General features: G+C 43.2%; 3 non-coding genes across 3 annotated transcripts; 1 reads left to right on the forward strand and 2 right to left on the reverse strand.

Annotated features, from left to right (window-relative positions):
• Positions 1 to 1,096: 1,096 nt before the first annotated feature.
• Positions 1,097 to 1,169, reverse strand: TRNAV-AAC (transfer RNA valine (anticodon AAC)). Its single transcript has one exon. It is a non-coding gene; the product is annotated as a tRNA-Val (tRNA).
• A 5,002-nt stretch (positions 1,170 to 6,171) lies between these two features.
• On the forward strand, positions 6,172 to 6,244 carry TRNAV-CAC (transfer RNA valine (anticodon CAC)). Its single transcript has one exon. It is a non-coding gene; the product is annotated as a tRNA-Val (tRNA).
• A 1,573-nt stretch (positions 6,245 to 7,817) lies between these two features.
• On the reverse strand, positions 7,818 to 7,890 carry TRNAV-CAC (transfer RNA valine (anticodon CAC)). The gene has a single exon. It is a non-coding gene; the product is annotated as a tRNA-Val (tRNA).
• Positions 7,891 to 12,611: the final 4,721 nt, after the last annotated feature.

The following is a 12,611-nucleotide window of genomic DNA, read 5'->3' on the forward strand; positions in this document are numbered from 1 at the left end:
TTGAATGAATGAGTGATTAAGTTTTTTCTCTTCTTTAAATACACTCACTCTCTGGTGATTTCATCTGTTCTCATGGCTGAAATAATGTCTATGTGACTAGAACTCACAAATTTCTATCTGCAGTCTACACCACTCCATTAAACTCCAGACTTGTAGATTCGACTCATTCCTTAGCATTACACCTGAGTGTTTTATACTAGGAATCTAAAAGTTAGCATGTCTAAAACAGAACTCCCAATGTTTCCCTAATAATGCTGCTACGATCAGTCTTCCCCATTTCAGTTAATGGCAACTCCATCCTCCCAGGTTTTCAGCACAAAACCTCAAAGTTATCATTGATTCTACTTTCTCTCCCTCCTCACATCCATGTTCTCACTAATTTCTCTTGACTCTATCTGTAAAATATATCTAGACTGTGACTACTTCTCACCAACTCGACTGCCACCATCTTGTCCACGCCTCAGTTGTTTCTAATACGCAGCATGATCAAAGGGACTTAATAGATCTCCTTGTTTCTATTCTTTTCTCCATGCAAGATATTCTCCACAGTGCTGGCAGAGGGGCCGAATTAAAACACTTAAATCATGTAAAGTTACTTGCCTGCTTAAAATCCAACGTCTCCTCATTTTATCAGAGTAAAGGTCAAAGTCATTAAAGAAATAATAACGCTCCACTTTATCTGTGCCCTCCGTTCGGTGACCTCTCTGCCTACACGAATTACTTTCCACTGGGCTCTTTCTGCTGCGATTACGGTTGGCTTCTTGATCCTCCTTGCATACATCAACCACGCTCCTTTCTCAGGGCTATTCACTCCCTGTTCCTGCCCCTTAGGGATGGAGACCGCGCGTCCTAGGATGGACAGCCACCTCAGCCGTGTGCAGTATCTTCTCTAATCCAACGGAACGGATACGACATGATTATTTCTCGAGCGGCGCGGAAACGCAAGTCTGAGCTCTGAACTTGTTATATAATCCTTTTAATCTAAAGTCCAAGGCTGCAAAGGGAGCTCAGAGATTTGAGAGTTGGTGGAAAGGTAAAGAGATTCAGGTAGAACACTTCTGGAAGAAAAGTCAGATTTGCAGGAAAAAGTGTTACTTGTTTCCGCCCGGTTTCGAACCGGGGACCTTTCGCGTGTTAGGCGAACGTGATAACCACTACACTACGGAAACTCACACGTTTATTGTCTTCGCATTTATCAATTAGTTACAATGAGCATTAAATTTATTCTTTCCTTCAGATTTTCTCAGATGAGGTGCTATTTTTACCTTTACTCTTTCAGATTCTTAGCATCAACAACATCTAAACTCCGTAACTCATCGCCAGGCCAATGCTACTCCCGGAGCCCCAATTACACTACAAGCACCAGGCAGGGAAATCTTAGGCAGGCTCCTGGGAAATTTTATTTCAAGAAATTGCTTGATACGTTCTACGCAGGTTTCTCTGACCTTGTAAGACGCTCTGATCTTCATCTCTCAATGACTGAAAATTACCCTTTAGGAACTAGAACCGACTGGCGGAGCTCAGGGGACTTCCTTGGGCAATGGCGGGAGAGACTGAGGGGCAGAGGGAGGGCGGCGGACTGTGCCCAGCTGTCTGTCAGGCGAGGGCGGTGGGGGTGGCTGGGAAGTTTGTGACAGTGGAAGCTGGCGAGGAAGTCTAGCCGACGTCAAACGAGCTTCTCTCTTCTGTTCTGTGTCACTCACGTTTACTGCTCTGGACCATGTCAGCTCGGTGTGTGATGGCCGTTAACGTCTTATAGCCGGAGGGTGACCTTTGTAATTTGCCTGACTCTTCTTTGTTATTCACCCCATTTCAACTATCCTAGGCCACTGTCCCTACCCCGGGCACTGGAAGCGATCTGCCCTCTACTAGGTTCTAAGTCTGAGCCCCTGCGAAGGTGCTCAGTAGCAAAAAAGTGTTTATCCCCAAAGTAGTCCTGAGAAACTAGGGACAGGACAGAGGCTTCATGGCCTTTGGGAAAGGTCGCAACCTGACTCCCTCTTGGGGCAGCTAAAACATGACAGGATGGAAATGTGGGTAGTGGAGGAGAGAGATACATTTCTTATTAACACAATCTTTAGTCTCACCTTTTTTTGCTTTGAGATCAGATCAGCAAGATAAATAGCTATTACAATTAACGCATGTGAGTGTTTGTTTAGCTTTCTCAGCAATTTGTTTTGACATTTATTTTTAAGAAACTATTGAATAGCCCAGTCCCATTCTGCTCACTGGAGGTATCTGATGTCCTAAAGGAACTCACAAACTAGAAGGAGGGAAAGGGCACCTATGATGATCATAATGGTAAATTTGCACACAGTAATTTAGTTACAACAAGAGTGCTATATGGAGTTACAGCTATAAAAGTCACAGGGATATCTGCCATGAGCTCAGAAAAGGGGCATCCCCTCCAGTCTTAATGGTCAAGACATACTTTCTACGGGAATTGATGTGACTTAGTTAATGGAAAAAAAATGTGAGGTGGTTGAACAGCCTTGAACGGAGGGGGATTCCTGCATGGGGTGAACATGGAACAGATTGTGAATGCAGTGTGAGGAGCTCCAATTGTAGGTTTGAATCAGAGTGTGCCTTTATTTATTCCTTTTCCTCAGGGAAATTTATTCCACTGATAGTAACTAAAGTAACATATGCTGGATCAAGGAGATAAAGGAAGACCCTCCATAGCATGGAATTTAGATTTAATCTAAATTTGATGAGTGGGAAAGAACTGACTGTTTAAAGAACATGACATTTTCCATTTTGATCCTAAGACCTCTTGGCTTTGATGTAAACCATGAAAGAAGAGGGCCAATATTTTATGATAGATGTTTCAAGCATTCATAACGTTTGAAAGAACTGTGCAGTGAACACCATATGTATTTTTTTTTTTTTTTTTTTTTGTTTGTTTGTTTGTTTTTTGTGAGGAGATCAGCCCTGAGCTAACATCCGCCAATCCTCCTCCTTTTTTGCTGAGGAAGACGGCCCTGGGCTAACATGGGTGCCTATCTTCCTCCACTTTATATGGGACGCCGCCACAGCATGGCTTACCAAGCAGTGCGTCGGTGCGCGCCCGGGATCCGAACCAGCGAACCCCGGGCCGCCGCAGCGGAGCGCGCGCACTTAACCGCTTGCGCCACCGGGCCGGCCCCTGTATTTTTATTTATTGGAGATTGGTCCTCAGCTTTCTTTGCTGAGCACTTCTTCTCTAAAAGATAATCTTTCCCTAACAATCTCCCTTGCCTCTGAGATGAATCTATTACTTGGCACTGCTTCCAGAGCAATCTCTGAGAGCCCTAGCCTTTGTGAAGAGTTGGGCATCACTGAAAAGCCGTCTTTCCAGGGCAGGCTGGGCTCACTTTCTTTTGAGCACCTGGGGGATGCGGGTACCAAACATTCTTTCCCGTTGTCTAAGGGGCAAATAGCCTCATAGGCTCTTTTCTTTCTGAAGCTGAATGGCCTGAAGAATTAAAACTTATCAGACAGAACATCGATTTCAATGTTCTTTTTCTTATGCTGGTAGCCTGTCAGGACCTCGGTAGTGAGATTCATTCAGACACCCATTTTTAACACTCTTGAATGAGACACTTTCCAGAAGTTTGAAAACCAAAGACAGAGGAGTTTTCAGGCAAATGTGTACAGCAAGAAATACATAGCCTGGATGGTTTTGGGAAGTTTAAAATCAAGGCAGAAGAAATTTATTCATTAGGATCAATATACAGGGAGAAAAAATATATATATGCACACACATATATAGGTAAACATATATATGTATACACATTTCACACACTACATATTTATTATACCTTTATGCATATATTGGCAGCCTCCTCATGCATAATTATCTCAACTTAGCTTTGTGAACAATACCTAGGGGACCACGTTTTACCAATCCTGAAGAAGAGGAGTTGATTAAAAAGTTTTGCTAAGTATAGTTACAATTTTCATCAAAGAAAGGCATATTTAATCACCAACTACTCTTTCTTTAGAACTAAAACATAATCTCCGCAATGAAAAGGATATTTTGTTTGTTGCATTCACTACCTTATTCCCAGATATTTAACAATCTCTGACTAATAATAGGAATTCAATTAATATTCCTTGAACAAATGAAAGGACGGATGGATGCCCTTAGGTGGGCAGCTAGGTGAGGCCCACCTCTGCCCACCCCACTCCACCCTTATATGGTGAGTGAGTCCCTGCACTGAGGTTGCAGTCTTTGCCATGGATTGGGGCTGCAGCCTGGGGGAAGGGGAGATTGACTTCCCCAGCCCCAGATAGAGCACCCCTACTTTTATTTGGACTAGGCCCAGCAAATTATGTAGTCAGTCCTATCTGGGTTAATAATAATCCATACCATGTGGCAAGCATTTTTCCTAGGGCTTCTTACATTGGAGGATCCCAAGCAGAAAGAGGCTAAACAATTTGCTTAAAACTGCAAAGCAAATAAATCCCAGAATTGATATAAAGTATCAGTGAATTGTGGTTTCAGAGTTAGTGCTGTTGGTCACATTCCATACTGCCTCTCATCCTCCATGACCACACTCTTATAAGGATTTTCACTGCCTTTGAACTTTCCATAAATTCTCAAGGCAATTTGTGTAAGCCTCACTTATCTGTTTTAATTTTATAGTTTTTAATATATAGTTTTCTATAGTTTCTTTGTCAGATACAATTTTTAAAATAAATAGGTTTGCCAAATTCTTGCTACCCTTTTTACTTTTTTGGGTTTTGTGCCTTTATCTGTTGCCTGATTTTATCCTACATATTAACAACGATTTCATCCCTAATGAGTTATTCGTTTTGAGTGAAACATTTTGAGTGAAAATATATTATGATTTATTTAAAAATGCCTTCCATTGCACTCTGGTTATTTTTATTATGTACATTTAAAAATAATTCAGATATTAGCTACTGATCCACCCACACCACTGGGCTCCAATATGAGTATAGAAAGAAAACAAAATTTAGGTGGCAATGTGAGAAGTTGAACTGACTACAAACTTTCATTTAAAAAAACACACAAGTTTGTAAAAACAAAAATACACACCAGCACAAATGTGAAACTATTAAGGGAAGCACAATCTTTGCATAATATAGAAAATATGGGAAAGAGAAAACTTGCTCTTTTTTGTTGTCATTTTATTAAAAAATTGTAAGCGAATGTGAATTATACAAATTGATCACGAGTGGTGCTGGGCTGCTTTCCAGGATCTACACAATCTTCTGGGTGCTGTTTCCTTCTGTTTCTCTTTTAAGTCTTGGATACACAGGCACCCCACAAATTGTAAATCCAATGTCATCCTGGAAGGATTTCTGAAGGGTCTCATTTTCCTTCCATGATTCTCCTAGAGTCTTCCTATCTCCCTTGCCCGCGCGTCCAGGGCTGGGCTTGGACGCCATCCAGTCGCCCTGCCTTTTCCCCTCAGATTTCCCGGGTGACCTCCAACCCCGCTTGTGCGAATCGCTGGCTTCACGGGCGTCAGAGGAGGTCTCCTTCCGAGCCCCCAGCACTGCTCAGGTTTGGAAATGTGGTTCCAGTCACCATTCCAAAGCCTGCGGGCAAAATCCTGTGGACCATGGTCCTCCTTTCAGTCATCACAGGGTCCTCCTCATGTTATAACGCAGTGACAGACGTGGAAACTGAGCATGCACGTTCCATATCAGCGCCGGGCTCTGAGTCCAGTCACAGGAAGTACGACCCTCCCTCCCCATTCCCAGTCCTCACACCGCCTGGCAGGCAGGTGGGCACATCCCCCTCCGCGCCCCTCAGTTCTATCGGTCAAACACTGCCCGGCACAGAATGGGCAGTTTCCAGAGTTCAAGTCCACCGGATCCTGGTTATTTTCTGGGATCATTTTCTGGCACCCAAGAGATGGAGATCACAGAACTTTCTAGGTCAGATAAACCTAAATAGGACAAAATAGAGGAATTTTTCTGAAATCTACGGTACCCCGAGGCTACCTAAATTTCCGTCTTGCCTTTGGAAAGCGATTCTTCCCCGAGGCGTAGTATTTCCTTGGTGTGACTCAATGACTCCAATATTATTGATTTGAATACAAAGAGAAGTGCAGTAACCTTGATAATTTCTTAAAAGATCAATTCAATGTTACCGAACCTGAGCTAGCCATTAAAAATCTATTCCCTATTACAGAAAAGAATTGGGGGCACGTCAAGGTTTCCGTAGTGTAGTGGTTATCACGTTCGCCTCACACGCGAAAGGTCCCCGGTTCGACACCGGGCGGAAACAGCTGAGCTCTTCATGAAAAGCTTGTGTTTTGAACTTTCTCCCTAGACGTATTTGAAATCGCACCACAGCAGAATCCAGGATCCTTCGACTCTTTGCCCTGAAGATTCTCCTAAACTTCCTAGCAGACGTGGTTAGAACTGCACCACAACATGGGTCCTTCGCGCTCTCTGCTCAGGCTCGAATTGTGACGGTTCTCTCTGCGTCCACTTCCAGCACGTGGTCTGCTGGGGTGTGAATAGAATGAGGCCCCTGAGGGAGTGTGGAGGGGCTTATCTCTGCTTTGTTAGGGACACGAAGTGCTCCCCTGAGTGCTTTCTGGGTTTCTGAAAGGAAAAGGTCCGAAACCGAGCGTCGACGGCCGCTCGGGTGGACATTACCAGTCTCCAGCAATGTATTTATTGCCAGACAAGAATTTTCAGGTGTCACCTGACTTTTGGGCACGAGGGAGAAAAGAAGTACGGGGGCATCGTGAGGAAGGAGATGGATAAGACAAGGTTCTGCAGGGAGATCTCAGGGGAGCAGAGCCCACTGCTGACCCTGCCTCTCGTGACGACTGCTTCCCGGGATGCCCCCATCGCCTGGTCCCCACGAAGACCTCAGGAGCTCGGTTCACAGCCAGCTTGGTCAACGCCTTTCCGCTAGGGGGCGTTTCCACTGCGGGGCGCGCTGTAGGGAAACCTGGAGTCACGCAGAGCCCTCGGGTGGACCGCCCTCTCCAGGGCAAGGCTCGGCTCAGGGCGCTCAGGAGTGCGCCTAGGTCGCTCGCTAGGCTTCAATGGGATCAACAGGAAGTTCCACTCAGATCCAGGACGCTCCAGGTGGATTTATATGGGGTTCGGGTGCGTTTCTCTGCACGTCTGTGCCCTGAGATCCTCGCAAGGAACCTGGACGTGCAGATGCTCTTGCTGGACATTTCCCAGGGGCACAGCGCCCAGCTGTTGGAGATCACTGAGCTCTGACCAAGACCATTCCCCGTGGGAGGAGGGAGCCGGCATGCTCTACATAAGCGGGCCGTGTGCTGGGGTTTTTTGGAGGTGAGGAAGAAGATGGGGAAAGCTTTACTAGTGACTTGATTGTATGTGTTTGTCTCGTATTTTACTCAAGCACATGAACCATGCAGGACAGTCTCTCTTTTTAAATGTCTGAGTTGTTAACGTATATCCTCAGGTGGGTTCAAAGCCCACTTATGTAGATCATATTTGGCTCGTGTTCAACTCACCTAGAAAGTCCCTTTTGCTGGTGCGGAGGGCTGGACTTAGTAAGATTGTGAATCTATTTAAAAGATTAGGAAATATATGCAGGCTATTTGTTTACTGTTCTTCTTCTTAGGCCTAAAAACAACCCTGTCTTTTGTCTCCAAGCTTAAAATTGAAGTGCCTCCGTTGGGTTCTTGAATGAACCTCTCTAACACGGTTCTATCAGGCGACCAGCAGTGGAGAAGTATATAATTCGTGAAGTTGAAAGTCCAGGAATGCAAAGGGAGCGCGGCAGTTTGAGACTGAGTGGAAACGAAGAGAGATTCACATAGAAAATTTCTGGAAGAAAATCCAGAATTTGCTAAAAAGCTGCCGGTTGTTTCCGCCCGGTTTCCAACCGGGGACTTTTCGAGTGTGAGGCGAACGTGATAACCACTACACTACGGAAACGCACCCGACGACGCTACTTTACACTCCTCAAGTAGCTAAAAGTATCCGTAAATTTGTCTTTTCCTTCTGGATATTTTCTTAGTTGAGGGGCTATTTTTCTCTCTACACTTTCTGATCCTTAGAATTAACAATATCTAAACTCGATAACTCATAGCCAGGCCAATGCTACTCCCAGAGCCCCAGTGACGTTACAAGGACCAGGCAGGGAAATCTTAGGGAGGCTCCTGGGAAATTTTATTTCAAGAAATTGCTTGATACGTTCTACGCTCATTTCTCTGACCTTGTAAGACGCTCTGATCTTCATCTCTCGGTGACTGAAATCGTCCTTCAGGAACTAGAACCGACTGGCGTAGCTCAGGGGACTTCCTTGGGCAATGGCGGGAGAGAGTGCGGGGCAGAGGGAGGGCGGCGGACTGTGCCCAGCTGTCTGTCAGGCGAGGGCGGTGGGGGTGCCTGGGAAGTTTGTGACAGTGGAAGCTGGCAAGGAAGTCTAGCCGACATCAAACGAACCTTTCTCTTCTGTTCTGCGTCATTCCCTGGAACATGTAAACTCGGTGTGTGCTTCCTGCTCATAGCAGGAGGATGATCCTCGTGATCTACCTGGCTCTTTGTTATTCACCCCATTTCAATTCTCCCACGTCACTTTCCTTTCTCCGGGCACTGGAGGTGATCTGCCTTCTACTAGGTTCTAAGTCTGAGCCCTTGCAAAGGTGCTCAGTGGCGAAAAAGTCCTGTCCCCAGGGTAGTCGTGAGAAACTAATGACAGGACAGAGGCTTCTGGGCCTTTGGCGAAGGTCACAGCCTGGCTCCCTCTTGTGGCAGCTAAAACATGACCTGATGGAAATATTGTGGGTAGTGGAGGAAAGAGGCATGTTTTTCATTAGCAAAATCCTAGTGTCACCTTTTTTTGCTTTGAGATCAGATCAGCAGGATAAACAGCTATTATAATTAACAATATGAGTGTGTTAAGCTTTCTCAGCAATGTGGATTGATGTTTATTTTAAAGAAACTTTCGAATAGCCCAGTCCCATTCTAGTCACTGGAGTTATCTCAGCCCTAAAGGAACTGACCAACTGAAAGGAGGGAAGGGGGACCTATGATGATCATAACGGTAAGTTTGCACACAGTAATTTAGTTACAACAAGAGTGATGCATGGAGTGATGGCTATAAAAGTCACAGGATTATCTCCCATGAGGACAGAAAAGCGCCATCTGCTCCAGTCTTAATGGTCAGGAAATACTTGCTAGGAGAATTGATGTGACTTAGCGTTGAAAAAAAAATGTGAGGTGGTTGAAGAGCCTTGAATGGAGAGGGGATTCCTGCAGTGGGGTGAACATGGAACAGATTTTGAATGCAGTGCGAGGAGCTCCAATTGTAGGTTTGAATCAGATCGTGCCTTTATTTATTCCTTTTCCTCATGGAAATTCATTCCAGTGAGAGTCTAATAGCATATGCCAGATCAGGGAGATAAAGGAAGACCCTCCACAGTATGGAATTTAGATTTAATCCAAAGGTGATGGGTGGGAAAGAACTGACTGTTCCAAGAGGAACAAGACATTTTCCATTTTGACCAAAAGACCTCTTGCCTTTTGTGTAAACTATGAATGCAGAGGGGCCATATTTTATGATAAATGTTTCAAGCATTCATAACATTTGAAAGAACTGTGCAGTGAACACCACATGTATTTTTACTTACTGGATATTGGTCCTCAGCTTTCTTTGCTGAGAACTTCTGCATAAAAGACAATCTTTCCCTGACAATCTCCCTGGCCCCAGGGATGAATGTATTACTTGGCACTGCGTCCAGAGCAATGTCAGAGAGCCTTCGCCTTTGTGAAGAGTTGGGCATCACTGAAACGCCATCTTTCCAGGGCAGGCTGGGCTCACTTTCATTTGAGCCCCTAGGGGATGCAGGTACAAAACATTCTTCTCTGTTGTCTAAGGGGAAAATTGTCTCATAGTCTCTTTTCTTTATGAAGCTTAATAACCTGAAGAATTAAAATCTTATCAGACAGGACATCAACTTGAGTGTTCTTTTCCTTATGCTGGTAGCCTGTCAGGACCTTGGTAGTGAGATTCATTCAGTCACCCATTTTGAACACTCCTAAATGAGACAGTTTCTTGAGGTTTGAAAACAAAAGACAGGGGAGTGTTCAGGCAAATATGTACAGCAGGAAATAAAGAGACTGGGTTCGGTTTTGGGAAGTTTAAAATCAAGGCAGAAAAAATTTATTCATTAAGACCAATTACCAGGGATGAAATATATATATATATATATATATATATATGTACACACATATGTATATACTTTTACCATTCTATGTATTTATTATAGTTTGTTGCCTATATTGCAGATTCCTCGTGTATAATTATCTCAACTTAGCTTTGTGAACAACATCCAGGGGACCAAACTGCACCAATCCTGAAGAAGGGGAGTTGATAAAAATGTTCTGCTAAGTGTGGTTACAATTTTCATCAAAAAAAGGCATATTTAATCACCAACTACTGTAGGCTCAGAACTAAGACATAAGTTCTATGAAGAAAAGGATATTTTGTCTATTGTGTTCACCACTTTATTCCCAGCTACTTAGTAATCTCTGTCTCATAATAGGAATTCAATTAATATTCCTTGAACAAATGAATGGATGGATGGATGAATTAATGAATGAATAAACAAGGACCAGGTGTAAATCAAGAATTCAGTTTTGGACATTTAGACATTTAAACTTACATTTTCCCAGTGTATTCTAACTGATGATCTTTTCAAACTTGTGACAAGTGAGATGCCTATGAAGTTACTTAGTGTTTATAATGTCCTCCCTACCTAAGCTTGTGATGAGAGTGTCTTTGGACCTGGTAACTGTAGCCAATGTGTTGCTGGCTTCCTGCTGTTTCTCCTGTTTGTCCCTGTCCTCCTCAGCAAGGACACTGTGCCTTAGTGTAGTGGTTATCACTCACACGTTACATGCAGAAGGCCATAGTTTTGTTCCCACTAGATCCAAAATGAACCAAACATTGATCCCTTTGTCCTAGGTTTTTATTTCATAACAGAGAGAACAAGAAATTGTTTTACAATCTTTCCCATCTGGATGATGCCTGCTCCAGTGGACTGCAGGGTTCTGGGGTCTTCCTGACATCTACATTCCCTCATTTCTTTCTGGCTACCATAAGGAGCCACCTAAAAGCATTTTCAACAAAGCCTGAGTGCCTGTAATTGCCAAATATTCTCAGAGCACAGAATTAATGGCTGATTTGGGAGACTATTGTGGAAGCTAGGGACATATGGAATGTGCCAGCCTCAGCCAACAAACAGGAGGCCAGGGATACAATGGCCTGAGCAGGCCCCGAGTCCAGCACCATGGAGAGAAATTAATGCTCAAAAATAGAGGATAACCTCATTTTTGGCTTCCTAAAAGTGGAGGTCATGTGGGTCCTGTCCCTTAGCTCTATATTCTGAGAAGTTGGAGCAGTAGAGGAGGGAGGATAGTGGTAAGTGAGCCAGCATTTGTCAGAACTTAGGAAGCATGATCAGAAATAGCAACAGCTTGCCAACGAAGCTCTGATCATGTCCTGGATGTGACGTTTGTTTCTTCAGCTTAACCTCATTAGATTGACATGGTCAGTGGTGAAATGAGAGACAGTGAAATTCCACATAAAAATTATTTTCTAGCCTCTTTAGTATTTTAATCCCAATATAAATGGTGATTTCCTATCACCACCTACTATTTTACTAATCCTTGGGGTTTCATAGTAATGAAAAATCTCAGTAAGTCAGACAAAGACCTAATAATAATTATGGCAAATTAAGCACAGCATTTGCTTTCTGTCTATCTCAAACTACACTACAGGGGATATTAGGGATGTTTTAAGGTATAAATGCAGAAGGAGAAAAATATGAGAAAGCAGAGAGCAGCAGCAAGATTTTGAAAACCAGAAAGCAGAATGATTAGTGTAATAAAGGAAAAAAGTTTAGTATCTTAAGTATCTTTTTAAAGAAACTTTCTCTGTACAGTTCACACATGTTACCTGTACAGCTACTCTATCACATCTCATAATTGCATAATATTCAATACTATGCATTAACCACACTTACCTATCTACCGTCCAGTGATGGCATCAAGGTTGAATCTGCTTCTGAAAAATCCAAAATAATGCTGCAATTAACCTACACATATGATACAATCTGTGCCCTTGTGAGATTTTTGTGTGTGGGGAGGGAAGGGGAATCGTACACATTTAGGAGCAGAATATGTGGATCATTGGGTATGAGTAATCTTAACTTGAGTAAAAAGTAGTAGACTGCTCTTCGGAATGGCTGCATAAACTTCCATCAGCAGGACAGGAGGGTTATCATACCCTCATTCCTGCAATAATTGACACATTCATCTTTCTAAGTCATCCAACTTAATGTAAGTAAAATAATATATCGTTTTATGTTGACTTGTCATACATTGCTAATAATATTAAATGTTTTAAAAAATGTTTAATCTTTTCAGATGCTTCTTCTCTATCTTGGCTCTGATGAGTATCCTGTCCCTATTCTTTACCCATTTTCTATTGAGCTTTCTGTCTGATTTTGCTGATTTTCTTCACCTCTTACTATATTATATAGATTAGGTTGGCATTTTTAAATGCTTCAACTATTTTTTGCTTTTGTCACAATCTGTCTATTTAATTTTCCATTGTGGCCTTCTTGGACATATCTTTGATTCGGACGAAG

This window comes from Diceros bicornis, chromosome 14 (assembly GCF_020826845.1).
Source record: "Diceros bicornis minor isolate mBicDic1 chromosome 14, mDicBic1.mat.cur, whole genome shotgun sequence".
In the NCBI taxonomy this organism is placed as follows: Eukaryota; Metazoa; Chordata; class Mammalia; order Perissodactyla; family Rhinocerotidae; genus Diceros; species Diceros bicornis.